At 41.7% G+C, this 13,814-nt stretch overlaps 1 protein-coding gene across 2 annotated transcripts in view; it reads right to left on the minus strand.

Annotated features, from left to right (window-relative positions):
- The window catches only part of rab27b (RAB27B, member RAS oncogene family), an 83,604-nt gene extending 72,892 nt beyond the window's left edge, over positions 1–10,712 (minus strand). For both annotated transcript variants that reach the window (XR_013099462.1, XM_004538521.6), the window contains exon 1: positions 10,430–10,712. The gene's annotated coding sequence lies outside the window, so the exon portion shown is untranslated. The remainder of the gene's footprint in view (positions 1–10,429) is intronic.
- Between the last annotated feature and the right edge of the window lie 3,102 nt (positions 10,713–13,814).

A 13,814-nucleotide genomic window follows, 5' to 3' on the forward strand; every position in this document is an offset into this window, starting at 1 on the left:
CTTTTCTGAGCCTGTCAAGTCCTTCTTTTGACCCATTTTGCCAAAGGAAAGGACGTTGCCTAATAATTATGCACACCTGATATAGGGTGTTGATGTCATTAGACCACACCCCTTCTCATTACAGAGATGCACATCACCTAATATGCTTCATTGGTAGTAGGCTTTCGAGCCTATACAGCTTGGAGTAAGACAACATGCATGAAGAGGATGATGTGGACAAAATACTCATTTGCCTAATAATTCTGCACTCCCTGTATATCATGCGTAAGCCTCAGAGAACCATAGTGCCTCTTTAGTATAAGAATCGATGTTAGTCACAATCATTAAAAACGGCAGTACCCAGCAAGGAGTTCCCCATCATGAGAAGTTGTAATCCTGGTATTTATGAGCAAGGATAAAAGTGGCAGCTGCAAGGAGAAAATGTACCGCCGAGCTGATTTACTGTCCAGAAGAGCAGTCTTCATTATTGATTCTTCTGTGCTTTCAGATCCTGCAGTCAGCCAAAGATTTCCTGTTCTTACCCTTTCAGTCTGTACAGCCTCCATCTCTCTGCCTAAAGCAGAGAAAAACTTTTTTTGGGCTGTGTTAGGAGGAGAGCTGACCAGCAAGTCAGTCCGGCACTAAACACTGTCACCAATAATTCAGCTTTTGCAGTCAGGACCATATATTTGGACGATGGCAATAGTTCCAGATTTTGACCTCTTTACACCACCGTGAAAATTGGATAAAAATTGAGCAACTAAGATGTGACTGAAGAAAAGTCATAACCCTGAAAAGTAAACTGAAAACTGATAAGTGTTACAGCCAGATGTGGCCTGCTCTCTATTCATTTAGAGGAAATTAAGGAGATAAAAATCGCATCTGGAACCTTTAAGTGTTGAATCTGTATCAGATCGCTGTTCATCTCAATAGAGAAGACTCACAGGTTCCACACTTAAGAAAATAAACCTTGCAGCAGTTTGTGCAGTTACTTAAATTTTTCTGGTGAGGACAATATTGTAAAAAAATATTTTTTTTTAAAATAGCATTGTTCAGATATTATGAGATTCTTTGTATGTATGGTAGTCCATGTTTGGCATCCCATGCCTTTGAAATCCTCCTCTCTCATCCTGTTTATCCAGCTGTAAATTATACAGACTGACTGGCTGAACCGAGTGAGACCCTTGAGATCAAATCGTTAACCTGAATGTGTCACAGCATCTTTATCCTCAAACCAAAATACAACTCGAAAAACTACAGAGAGTTTAACTATACACAGGTTTGTGACTGGTCGCTGGCACCAGTTTTCATTATTAACCAATTTACTGTTTTCTCTTTCATTTGTAAAGGCAATTTACCAGTTATTAAACTAACTGCATCAGTTAACAGTCTAACAACTGTGTTGATAATTGTAAAAATATGGCATTGTAGGGAGCGCTGTTTTGAATTTAATCAAGTGAGCTCAGTCAGTCACAAGAGAGAGAGGAAAAAAAATTTAAAAATTTAAAAAAAAAAAAAAAAAAAAAAAAAAAATGAGAAAATGTTACGTTTCAAGGATGTTTTGAACCAAAAAGCAGATGTCTACATTCACTTGGGTCCCTGACAGCTGCTAAACAGTCACAATACAACAGCTGGAACAAATTTTAAAGTATAGCACATCCAACTCATGTCTTAATGGAAGACACATTAAACATTTGTTAATATGTCACCAAAGTAAAAACCAGCCTTCAGTTACTGATAATATTTCTCTGTGATAAAGCTATGAATACAGTAGGGGTGGGCGTTATAAACGGTATATGGTAGAAACGATATAAATTTGGCCAACGGTAGAGATTTTGACTATACCACTCTACCAGAAGCCTTGGATGAACCGGGATGTTCGTCTCCTCCTGAAAGCCCGCAAGACCTCCTTTAGGTCAGGAGATGCACACGCCTACAGTACAGCTAGGGCTAAGCTAAAGAGGGGTATCAAAAAAGCCAAACGCTATTACGAAAAGAAGGTAGAAGAAGACTTCTCCAACTCCAACTCCCGACGCATGCGCCAAGGACTCCAGACCATTACAGACTACAGGACCACCAAACCCTCCCCCGCATCCTCTGATGTCTCCTTCCTCAACGAGCTCAACAACTTTTATGCTTGTTTTGAGCGAGGGAATTCCAACAACTACAACCAAAGCAGACGTGACGCTGGACCACCACCCACTGACTCTCTCCCCCACTGATGTAGGAGTGGTGCTGAGCAGGATCAATGTCCACAAGGCTGTAGGTCCTGACGGCATCCCTGGGCGTGTTCTCAGAGCGTGTTCTGGGGAGCTTGCAGGAGTGCTGACAGACATATTCAACCTGTCCTTGGCCCACGCTGTGGTACCGGCCTGCTTCAAATCCACCTCCATCGTCCCGATACCCAAAAATTCCAACCCATCAAGCCTCAATGACTACCGCCCAGTAGCACTCACCCCCATCATCACTAAGTGCTTAGAGTAGCTGGTCCTAGCACACTTCAAATCCTGTCTCCCCCCACCCTGGACCCCCACCAATTCGCATACCGCCAGAACAGGAGCACAGAGGATGCAGTCTCCATCGCACTGCACTCTGTCCCCTCACACCTGGACAATAACAACACCTACGCCAGAATGCTGTTTACAGACTTCATTTCAGCATTCAATACAATCCTCCCCTCACAACTCATCAGGAAACTGACAGACCTAGGCATCAGTTCCCTCATGTGTAACCGGCCCCAACATGTCCGGCTGGATAACCACTGCTCATCTACAATCACAATGAACACCGGTGTACCACAAGGCTGTGTGATGAGCCCTTTCCTCTACTCCCTATTTACCCATGACTGCAGACCTGCCGATGGTTCCAACACCATCATTAAGTTTGTAGATGACACCACGGTGATTGGCTTCATCAGTGACAACGATGAGGCCGCCTACAGGGAGGAGGTGGATCATCTGGCTGAGTGGTGCGACACAAACAACCTGCTGCTCAACACTGAGAAGACCAAGGAGCTCATCGTGGACTACAGGAGGAATGCTGACCCACATCCACCCATCCACATTAAGGGGACGGCTGTGGAGCGTGTGAGCAGCTTCAAGTTCCTGGGTGTCCACATCTCCGAGGATCTCATCTGGATGACCAACTGCTCCAAGCTGGTCAAGAAGGCTCACCAGCGCCTCTTCTTCCTGAGGAAGAACCACCTGTCCACAGACATTCTGGTGAACTTCTATTGTTGCACCATCGAGAGGATCCTGACCAACTGTATAACAGTCTGGTACGGGAACCGCTCTGCCTCGGACCGGAAGGCGTTGCAGAGGGTCGTGAAAACTGCCCAGCGCATCGCCGGGCAGGGATAGCTCAGTAGGTAGAGTGGTGGCCCCATGATCGGAAGGTCGGGGGTTCGACTCCACTGAACGGCTACCCTGAGGTACCCCTGAGCAAGGTACCGTCCCTACACACTGCTCCCCGGGCGCTGCACTGGTGGCTGCCCACTGCTTCACTGGGTGAATGGGTTAAATGCAGAGGAACTATTTCCCTATGGGGACTAACACATACACTTTACACTTTACACTTCCTGCCATAAAGGAAATCTACAGGAAGCGGTGTCTGAAAAGGGCTGGGAAAATCATCAGAGACCCCAGTCACCCATCACATGGACTCTTCACCCTCCTGCCCTCTGGGAGGCGCTACAGGAGCCTCCGGACTAAGACCACCAGGTACCGGAACAGCTTCTTCCCCACAGCTGTCAGACTCCTCAACTCTGCCTCCTGATATCTGACCCACGTTAACACATGGACTGAACATACACACACCCACAATGGACAACTGTACCCTCAAACACACAATAATAACATGGACTGAACCACCACTCACAACCACCAGCACTTTATATAGCCTCTGTAGAAATTATCCACATATCTCACTTATCTTAACTGTCATTGTAACATACCTATAACAGACCCATTTCTGTAATATATCTATATACCTATATCATTGCTAATATATATTTTGTAATATATCTATATCATGGCTAAAGCACTTCTGGATGGATGCAAACTGCATTTCGTTGTAATTAAAATAATTTATGAAGCTTTAAGCAGACAACCATTGGATAGGTTTAATGGGAGACAAGCATTTGTTTGTGTGTGCGCGCATGTGTGTGAGTGTTACCTCTTGACAACTTTCTTGCCACATTTGCCATTTTGCTTTGCCTTAATCCTCGAAACTTTGAGCCATCACCGATTCATGGATCCAGATAGAACATTTTTTCAGGCTGGCTGATCATTTCGATGATCATTTTGGTGGCATCTTCTTCAGTGGTTTTCTACACATTTTGTGCCCAAGCCACACCAAAGGGAAAGCCAAATGGCTTTTAGGCGTACTTTTTCAAATCTGCGCTTCACTGGTATCGAAATCGCCTGCATCAGCCTTATCAGACACTTTCACATAAAGCTGCCTCAACATTCTTTTAGGGTTTTACTCAGTAGGGATGTTTGCGTTCCTAGTGCCTCTTCAGTTTGCTTCCTACCATGATACCATCAGCTCCTCTCAGCAGATGATACACTTGGGCTGAGAGCTTTTGACTTCCAATAGACCAGTAGCTTCACAATGTTTTTTACTGACTGTTTGATTTTCCACTCATACATTTTCTATCCTCATGACCATCTCTCAGGGTCTTGATGTGTCACACTTTAATATTTTCGCCTCTTGAGTCACTGCACAAAAGAACATGGGTTCCTTATGACAAGGTTTTTTTTCTTTAACAGCTTGCAGGCTATTAACAAACGAGTGCCTGCAAAATACAGTACAGTAAATAAAAAGTTCCTTCATAACATTTTGTGCAATAATGTATGACAAAATCCCACGGTACACCTGGACTCGCGTCAAGGCAGACTAGTGTGCCATAACACTCCATTTGGGAACTGTTGTTGTACAACAATTTAAATGCCTTTTGAGTCAGTAATTAAAAGATAAAAATGTATACAGTGAAGGCAGGTTCGGCATCCCAAGGATATTTAACAGTAATCACTTTCAGCCCTGTGCTATCTGCACCTCAAGCCTTGCAGCCCTTTGGTGTGAGTCATTTAGTCTCTGATATGCAGCAGATGACTTATGCAAAGGAAGGTCCAGAGAACGAACTGGAATTCTAAAGTAAAAATAAAACTGAAGTGCTTCTGCGCATCATAAGCACATAAATTTGTGATAAATCACAGAGATACACTTAATTATCCATGACAGGTCTGGTGTGCCAGTCAGCTCTTTAACGCTGTAAAATAAACGTGGGATCTTTGGATCCAGCCAGCAATTGAGCTTCAACTCAACTCGATTATTTCTGCCAGGAAACATTTGTATAACTAAAAGTTAATTCTCCTGACAGACCATACTCTCAGGAAAGCCAACACGCAGACACCATGCTCGACCTGAAGAGGAGTGTTTCTGCAGCAAGGCCCTTGCTATCAAGTGGAAATCTTATCTATGCATTAATCATCTTAGGAAGGCTGAATCCTGCTGTTTCTGGTCGATACACTGCAGGTGGGTGGCAGGAGGAAGAAGAGGAGGAGAGGGAGGGAGTGACAGAGAGCCAGAAGGAAAGGGCAGAGTGGTTAGGGAGACTGTCTTGGAGGCAAAAGGTCACTGTGAATCATCACAGCAAAACACCTAACGTGAGCGCCCCTATTCTTCCCGGATAAACCTCAAAGGTACCAACTGCATTTTCAGACTTTAGAACGGAAGCTGCCAATACAACTCGGGAAATGGCATGAAACTTCCATAAGCCTGTATATCTTGAAATCGGTCTAATCCAACTGTGATTCCATATGATTGTTACCTCAGACCAGCAACACAGAAATTATGGAGGACCAGAGAAAACTGTTAGCCCTCAAGTTTTTTCAAAAGCAGGACAAACTGTAAGCTTCCACAGAAAACCCATCCAAGCACAAAGAACACTACAGATAGAAAGAAAGATCCAATATTTAAGTGCCTTAAACCAGCACTGCTTTTAACTGACACCAGGTGGCAATGCCTGTGGTTGGAAAGCGATTTCTGGTGCTATTAAAGCCTACAGGGAAACTGCTTTGACCTCATTGACTCTCTTGACTGCTGGTTGGCACTGTGCTGCCTCTTCAAATCTTAAATCTTAAAGTAGAGTTAGGAGTGAGAGATCCAGATCATGGAACCTGCAGATCTCTGCGATACCGCATCTTTGGTAAAACTGAATAGTTTGATGTTGCATGAACCATAAAACAGCATTTATAGCCCAGCCTAGTTTGCAATGCACATTTCAGATGAGACTTTAAAATAAAGAGAAGTTAATGAAGGAGAGTACAAAACACAAACATGAAAAACCTGATTATTTATGACTTAACCCACTTTAAAAGCATTTCTGCTTCAGATTCAGTTGGGATGCTTTGTGAGTTTGCCCAGGTAAGAGAAACCATTTGTCCAAATTAGGATTTATTGACACCTTAAAAATTCCCACTGGACACTCCTCATGTTACTGACCCAGAAACTGTGATTAACAGGTGAGCAACCAGGTCACTGACAAGATGAATTTAAAGGTTTCTGCACACAAATCTACAGACCTCTATGCTTCAGATGCATTACTATACTTAGAAAAATAACACTATGCGTGTGTCCACAGAGAGTGTCAAATGGACTCGGGCTGGTTGATATGTTTAAGTTTTCCAGTCAGCTGCTGCGATCCCAATATCCAGAGATTACGACCATTTTTCAAAGACGACAACCACGGAAAAAACTTTATGGTACAAAAACATCTAATGTCACCAGTTTAGGATTATTATACACAGACCTAACCAAAGCACTCAGAAGGATGCCTTACAACCTCGAAATAATCAAGTGGCAACAGCACAGGCTTTTAAATGGGGAGGAAGTACAACCACACAGTTTTCTAAAATTGTTCTCAAACAAGAACTTTTCAGAAACGCTCACATTTTCTATTAAATGTTACCTGCTATTTATTTAGCAGGCTGAATTCTGAAAAGGTCAGGCCATTAAATACAATAGGAAAAAAAAAAATAACCAAGCCTGCTGCTAGCAGCAGATAGCTTCACCGAAAAGTGTTCAACCCTAGCACTGAGTCTCATGGTGACAAAATTTCATGTGAGCTTCTTTAAGACAATGAAATGTGATGAGATTCTCTCTCTTACCTTTATTGTGACCTCATGTCTAAAGTCTGAATTGTTCATTTAAATCTTTATAACTGGATGATCGTCATAGATGCTGCTTGTGATCAAGAGGTTACGCCACAACTCGATAATGGAGCATGAAATAACAAGATGCCTCTAAACGCATGCAAGTTTGCTTTTACAACTCAGATGATCAATCTTTATATTTAACTCAGCTTCTGTCACAGACGAATTGCTGCACAAACGTGAAGTGTAACGCACGGGCTGTCATGTCATCTTCCCATGAACTGTAAAAGAGCCCCGTTTTACTCATATCCAGTAAATGGAATTTAACCATGTCCCATCTCAGAGCCTCCCTTTGTAGAAGTATATTTCATGCACCCACATGTCACACTGTGGCATTTCTGTGACTCACAGCTGATCTGGGGTCACATTTAGGGATTAATATTCAGTGAAATTCTACACGTAATTTACATTGCACATTTTACCCCTCAGCTGAATTACTGAAATCTAAGAAGGATTTTTAGCTAACAGACATACACAGGCATTGCTTGGCTTTGTTGAAGATTAAAAATTCACTGACCAGTTTTTCTGTATCAGTAGTTCACATCACAGCAGACCTGACAGCACAAGCAAAGAGCAACTTTTCCCTTCGCCTCATTCGTCTTTATTAATTTGTCTTTTTATGAAATTTGACCAAATGAATAGCAACTCTAAGGAAGCCGAGGCCTTTAGTGTGCACACTAACACCAGCACAGATAACAGGCCGGCAAGTCAGATGTTATTTGTAATTTCCATTATGAGCCTATCAGCAAGAAATCAGCTTGGATTCACTCTGCAGAAACAATAAAGCTGCCAGCAGCTCGGGGGATGCCGACCGCATTACCCATCCAATAAAGGCTGCTTCCGCTAATTACCTCTGCTCCTTCCATCTTTGTTTACAAACTGATTTATGAGTCAACAAAGACTCCAAGAAGAAAATACTCATTACTGTCACACCTCCTCATCTGTGTGTGGACATGAAATATCATTTTCAAATTAGGTGAATTTACCTGGATTTAAAGCAAATGAAAAAATTGTAATTGTTTGCATAGGCCAGCAAGACTTCTATTCCCTTTACCTTATTTAAATTATGCACATTGACAATGAGTAGGAGAGTCATTTTCATATTTTTGTTTAATAAGAAGATCTCCATTTGAGCCCTGGGAAGAGAAATGAATCTTTTGGGGTTGCATCAGGAAGGCGGAGGGTATAAAAGTCTGCATAATCAAAAATGCGGAGCCACCCACTGTGGGGACCCCTTGTGAATAGAGTACCCACTGAAAGTGGCTTCTAAATTATAGTAAAACTGAATATTAATTACCTCACCGGGACGTTTAACGCAGTTTGTCTGCGCTTGATTATGATGATATTGTTTCTATGCATGCTTCCATATCGACATTGAAACCTCGAGTCTGTTTCACAATGCATTGCAATTCATCACAGGTGGTTCTTTTCATACTCACCATTGTATCTTTTATGAAGAAGTGGGATGATGCTCCCTAGCAAACTGAAGAGAGGGTGCTTGTCTGCTTACCAGAGGGGCCGATGGCGCGATATGGCAGCCTCGCTTCTGTCAGTCTGCCCCAGGGCAGCTGTGGCTACAACTGTAGCTGCCTCCACCAGTGCGTGAATGTGAGAGTGAATGAATAATTGAATTGTAAAGCGCTTTGGGTGCCTTGAAAAGCGCTATATAAATCCAATCCATTATTATTATTATTACCTCAACTCCTTGACTGAATTTAAATAAAGTACCTACAATGTCAGGTTTCAGGACATTTAAACATCATCTGTAGCTCGTGTTCACACTGAGCTTGGGAAAACTGGATTCAGATTCATTGCTGCCTATAAATGGAACAAGCTCCAAAGAACTATTAAGCTGCATTTTCTGTAGGGTTTTACGTTTGTCTATCTGCAACTGTTCTTGTACGAGTTGGTCTTCATTTGTGTGTATAATGCATTTGTCCCTTAACTGTGCAGCTCTTTGTGTCAGTTTTTGAATGTTGCATGTGTGTGTTTGTATGCAGTCCTCTCTTGAAAAAGAGATCTCAATCTTAGTTAGCTTACCTGTTAGGATTTAATAATAAAAGGCTAACCTTTATGTTTAAATTCCATTATGGAAAAAGAGAAATTTTACACAGAAGATAAAAGGTAAATGGACTGGTACTTATACATCACCTTGCTACTCTTGATCCCTTTGAGGCACTTTCTTACTACATGCATGATTACAGTGCAGCAGGCCAAAGGTAGGAGTACACTTTAGTTGAGGTCGCCAGTCGATCACACGCTGATATAATTCCCATAAAAATTTCTGATACCGATTCCTGCTGAGACTGTTGTTCTTCAGCTACAAGGGTACAATTAGATTTAAAGAAACACATTTCTAAATAATATTTCAGGGAGACAGAGGAGATGCAAACACATAACCTTCCAGTTAATAATGGCTGTTCCATGTTGATTCTAACAGGTAAATAATGCCAGGTTATCTTATACTTTCTGATTTTAGCTCATATTAATTTAAGGCCACCCTTACCTCTGACTGAGTGCCCCTGGCAAACAGAAGGTTTGAACAGCAGGTGGGTGAGGTTTCTGTGCTTACAGCCAAAAGTGACATCATACAGAGCCAAGAATAATTCATTAAAATAAACTTTCGGAAACAGAGTCTTCTATGCAGGCTACACCAAACTGTGGTTCGCTTTCTGGTGGCTTCAGCAGGCCACTGCTTTGTGGGAAAAAGAAAACAAACCCCACACATGAAAAGGTTCAAAGCAAACTGTTGCTGTAAAGTTGGAGCCGCACCGTTGTGCAAGACATCGCTTTATCTTTCGCATTTACCGGAAGCACAGCTTCAAACCTGAGGTTTAACGCAGCATTTCTGAATTTCACTCTCACACACCTGCCTGTCAGGTGAAGCAGCTATCACGTCACTTATTTGCACGTGCGTGAACACCCACGCAGACTCCAACTACGATCACAGTGCACGCGGACTCCAAAGAGGAAAATGCACGAGAGTCGTTTGCGTAAATGGCGTAGAGGTGCAGCGGGCTGATAACAGACTGTTGGTCTGGAGGCTGCAGACACTTTGCTCCTCAGCAGATCCTCCAGCAGCCCTGCGCCGGGGCTATGACTCATACCGCCTGCCTGCTACCGATGCTGGACACGACAAGTAACACGCACCGAACACCAACAAGCAAACACGCGTCTGCGCCAGGCACCAGCCGAGCCCGCAGGAAACATTCCGCTCTTTTCTTTTTGCCACTCACCTTTCTTTGACGTTACAGAAACAAACTCAGATCCTCCTCTCAGGTGTCTGCTTCTGCCTGGCCAGTTCGTCTCCTCCTCCTCCTCCGAGACGTCGCATCGCTCCCACAGTCCTGTTCGAGGGGTAAATCCGGGCAGAGATCAGCAGCCTGCCCGGAGCGCAGCGTGATGTCCCAGCGGGCTGTTTGTTGGAGCTACAGGCTGGGGACAGCTCGAGAGTACCTCTGAGAGTCCTGCGAGTCTGATGGATGTCGCACGGCTTCCTTTAGGGTGGAGAATAGACGATCGAGCTGCTTTCAGGGACTCTCTGTGACCTCGGATTTTTCAACTTTTTGGCTAAGACGTGCATCGATGTGCTCATACTGTGACTAAATATCAATAAGTTTTTGTGTTGATATTATTATGTGATATGTTCTATATAACAAGCACGTTATTGGTAGCGCACTCAATAATAAAAATACAACATATTGGTTTCATTATATGGAATGCCATTTATGCCAATTTAAAGACATAAATACACAATAAATATTAGGGAAATAATTCTGGAACTGTGCTATGAAAGTCCACTTTGATAATGCTGATATAAAAAGATACTTAAAGTGTACAAAAAATGCTTGTATGAATGGGTGTAAATAGGTGAACAAGGCAAAGAGCGCTCCAATAAAAGTAGAAAAGCACTACATAAAAACCAGTCCATTTACCGTACATTCAGTGCCTTCACACACACACACGCATACCTTCATACATGTCACTACCAAGCACTTATGTGCAGAATCTCTCTCTCTCTCTCTCTCTCTCTCTCACACACACACACACACACACCTTCATACACCAAGTGACTTTTTGCACAATACTCCGTCTTTTGCACATTTCTATTGTACTGTAGTGTAATTGTACATTGCACTTTATGTAGTTCTGCGTTGATTGTGTCTTATATGTCATATGTAGCACAATGGTCTTGGAGGAACGCTGTCTCGTTTCACTGTGTACTGTACCACTGCACATGGTTGGAATGACAATAAAACCACTTGACTTGACTTGTATTTATTCCAGGTTTTGGGGGCTTGTAAATGGAAAAAACTGCAGCTTCTTTAATTCCATTTGAAAATGAATCCAAAAGCAAGTAAATTCCCAAAGACTTCCATGTTAAAAGTTTTAACTTTACTGCATTAAAAAAACACCTGCGGAGGTTTAATATTTGTAAAACAGCCCAGTGTGCTGTCAATACAAGTGAAGCTGAACTTGCTGCGAATAAATATCAACCTACTTTACAGAAACACAGGAAGGAGATGATACAGAGCCTGCAGATGTTTGATTAGTGAATCATAAAACATGTTTTTGGGGGTCATGTGACCTTTAATTAAACAAGAGAGGCCACCAAGACCACGCCCACCTTTAAAGGAATGCCATGATAACAATGCAAATCAATCAATGAAAGCAAAAACATAAAAAGCAAAATCAAAAGAACACATCAACATAAGGGACGTTTAAAGAAAACACAGGCGTTCACACTGCTCAGTGCCCCACATGGGATTTCAATTGATTAAAAGGGATTAGCATATCTAATTTTACAAGCTTCTCCAGATTGTTCCACTTGTGTGAGGCACCGTAATAGGAAGCCAATTTGCTGCTCATAATGTGAACAGAAAAGCTTTTGAAACATATGTTTGGTTGTTGTTGTTTTTTTTTCTTTAATCTACCAGTTCTGCTGTTCCTCAGCTTTTCTGTTGTCCCTTGATGTTTGAAGCTCTTCTGCATAAAATCCACCATCTTTATCAGGAAATGTAGCAGATGCTGTCATCTGACAATAGAACCAGGTTTCATGATTACTATGCATTCTTCAATCCACTGCATTACATAAGGACCATAAAGGACCCTAATTCAATGAACCCCGTAAAACTACCCCCTGCTTCATACACCATAAAAAAAGATGGATTATTCAAGCTTCGAATGCATATATCACATTGCATTTATTGTTTGAGGTATCTGTGAGAAAGCGAGTTCTTACATTTCCAAACTCAAAGCACAGATTAAAGAATCATCATAACCGAAAATAAATAAAATTTTAAAAATAATTATATTTGACAGGAAACCTTTAGAAGTGTAAGTATTAAAATTCCTACAGGACTTGAAGGCACCTTGGTATGAGCGTGGTTGATACACATTCATCCCACCAGAAAATAGATGCGTTTGCAGGGTCCTAGCGCCTACAGTTACTTTCTCATTCACTTTGGTATTAATGTTCAACAGGTGGAAACACATTTATTCTACTAATTTGTTTTTATTTTACATAACAAATAAAACAAAGACCATTCAGTAATTAGTGGCAATTCTTTTTAAGAAAATGTTTGATATGTTAACCCACTATGCCATTTAAATATGGGATTATATCAAAAGATTTAATTTGATTTAGATCTCAACACAAATCAGCTACGAAGCCATATGTAAAACATGTCGGAGATGTGGTGTTAGGGAATCCTGACCAAACTGATGGAATTCCAGAAAGTACCGTCAGATTTTTATCCACCATGTGAGGGACCAAGCAGCCAAGGCATAGAGGACACATGTAACTCAAAGAAAGAGAAACATAATTAATATAACAAAACATTTTAGAAAAAACACACAATGCTACTATGTGCGTGCCTCATAATATCAGTGTTAGGTTTAGCCAAATGATTAATGAATTATATTAATGAAAAAAAAACTGCAAAACAAACTAATAAAGTGAACAAATGGACTGATTTACCCCTGTGTGGCTGATGCCATCACACACCATGAGATACCTCCTGGAAAGCATCTGATTAACAATATCAATTTCCAACATGGTAAGCATCCCAAACACAGTGTGAATGCAGTATAAGCATACCTGAATATTTTTTTTTACAAAAACAAACAGTATAGAAAAACAATACAATTTTAGAGTGTTTTAGTGCAACTGACAAAGTAAAAATTTTTAAGGAGAGGAGCTCAGGCTGCTTCCTTTCACAAATATCTAACACATTGAACTTTTTTACTGGGCTTGACTTTAGTTTTTCCTCAAATCTTAGTCTCAGCATCTACGTTGTCATGGATACCACATGTCTCTGTAAACGTGTGAGGTGCAACGTGAGCTAGGGAATAAAAATACAGAGACCTTTGGAGCGAGCTTTCAGTGACTGTGCTTGATATAGTGGTTTATGTGCATGTGCTCAAGTGAAAGAGTGTGTGTGTGTGTGTGTGTGTGTGTGTGTGTGTGTGTGTGTGTGTGTGTGTGTGTGTGTGTGTGTGATCATGCATGTGCTGACTGAGTTCATGATTAAACTTTTTACCACCGCAAATTGTTACCATGGAGATGTGATTCAGAATGTCACGTTTCTCCACTTAATTAGCTGGTAAATATGGACATAC

The sequence above is a fragment of the Maylandia zebra genome, linkage group LG7 (assembly GCF_041146795.1).
Source record: "Maylandia zebra isolate NMK-2024a linkage group LG7, Mzebra_GT3a, whole genome shotgun sequence".
NCBI classification, from domain to species: domain Eukaryota; kingdom Metazoa; phylum Chordata; class Actinopteri; order Cichliformes; family Cichlidae; genus Maylandia; species Maylandia zebra.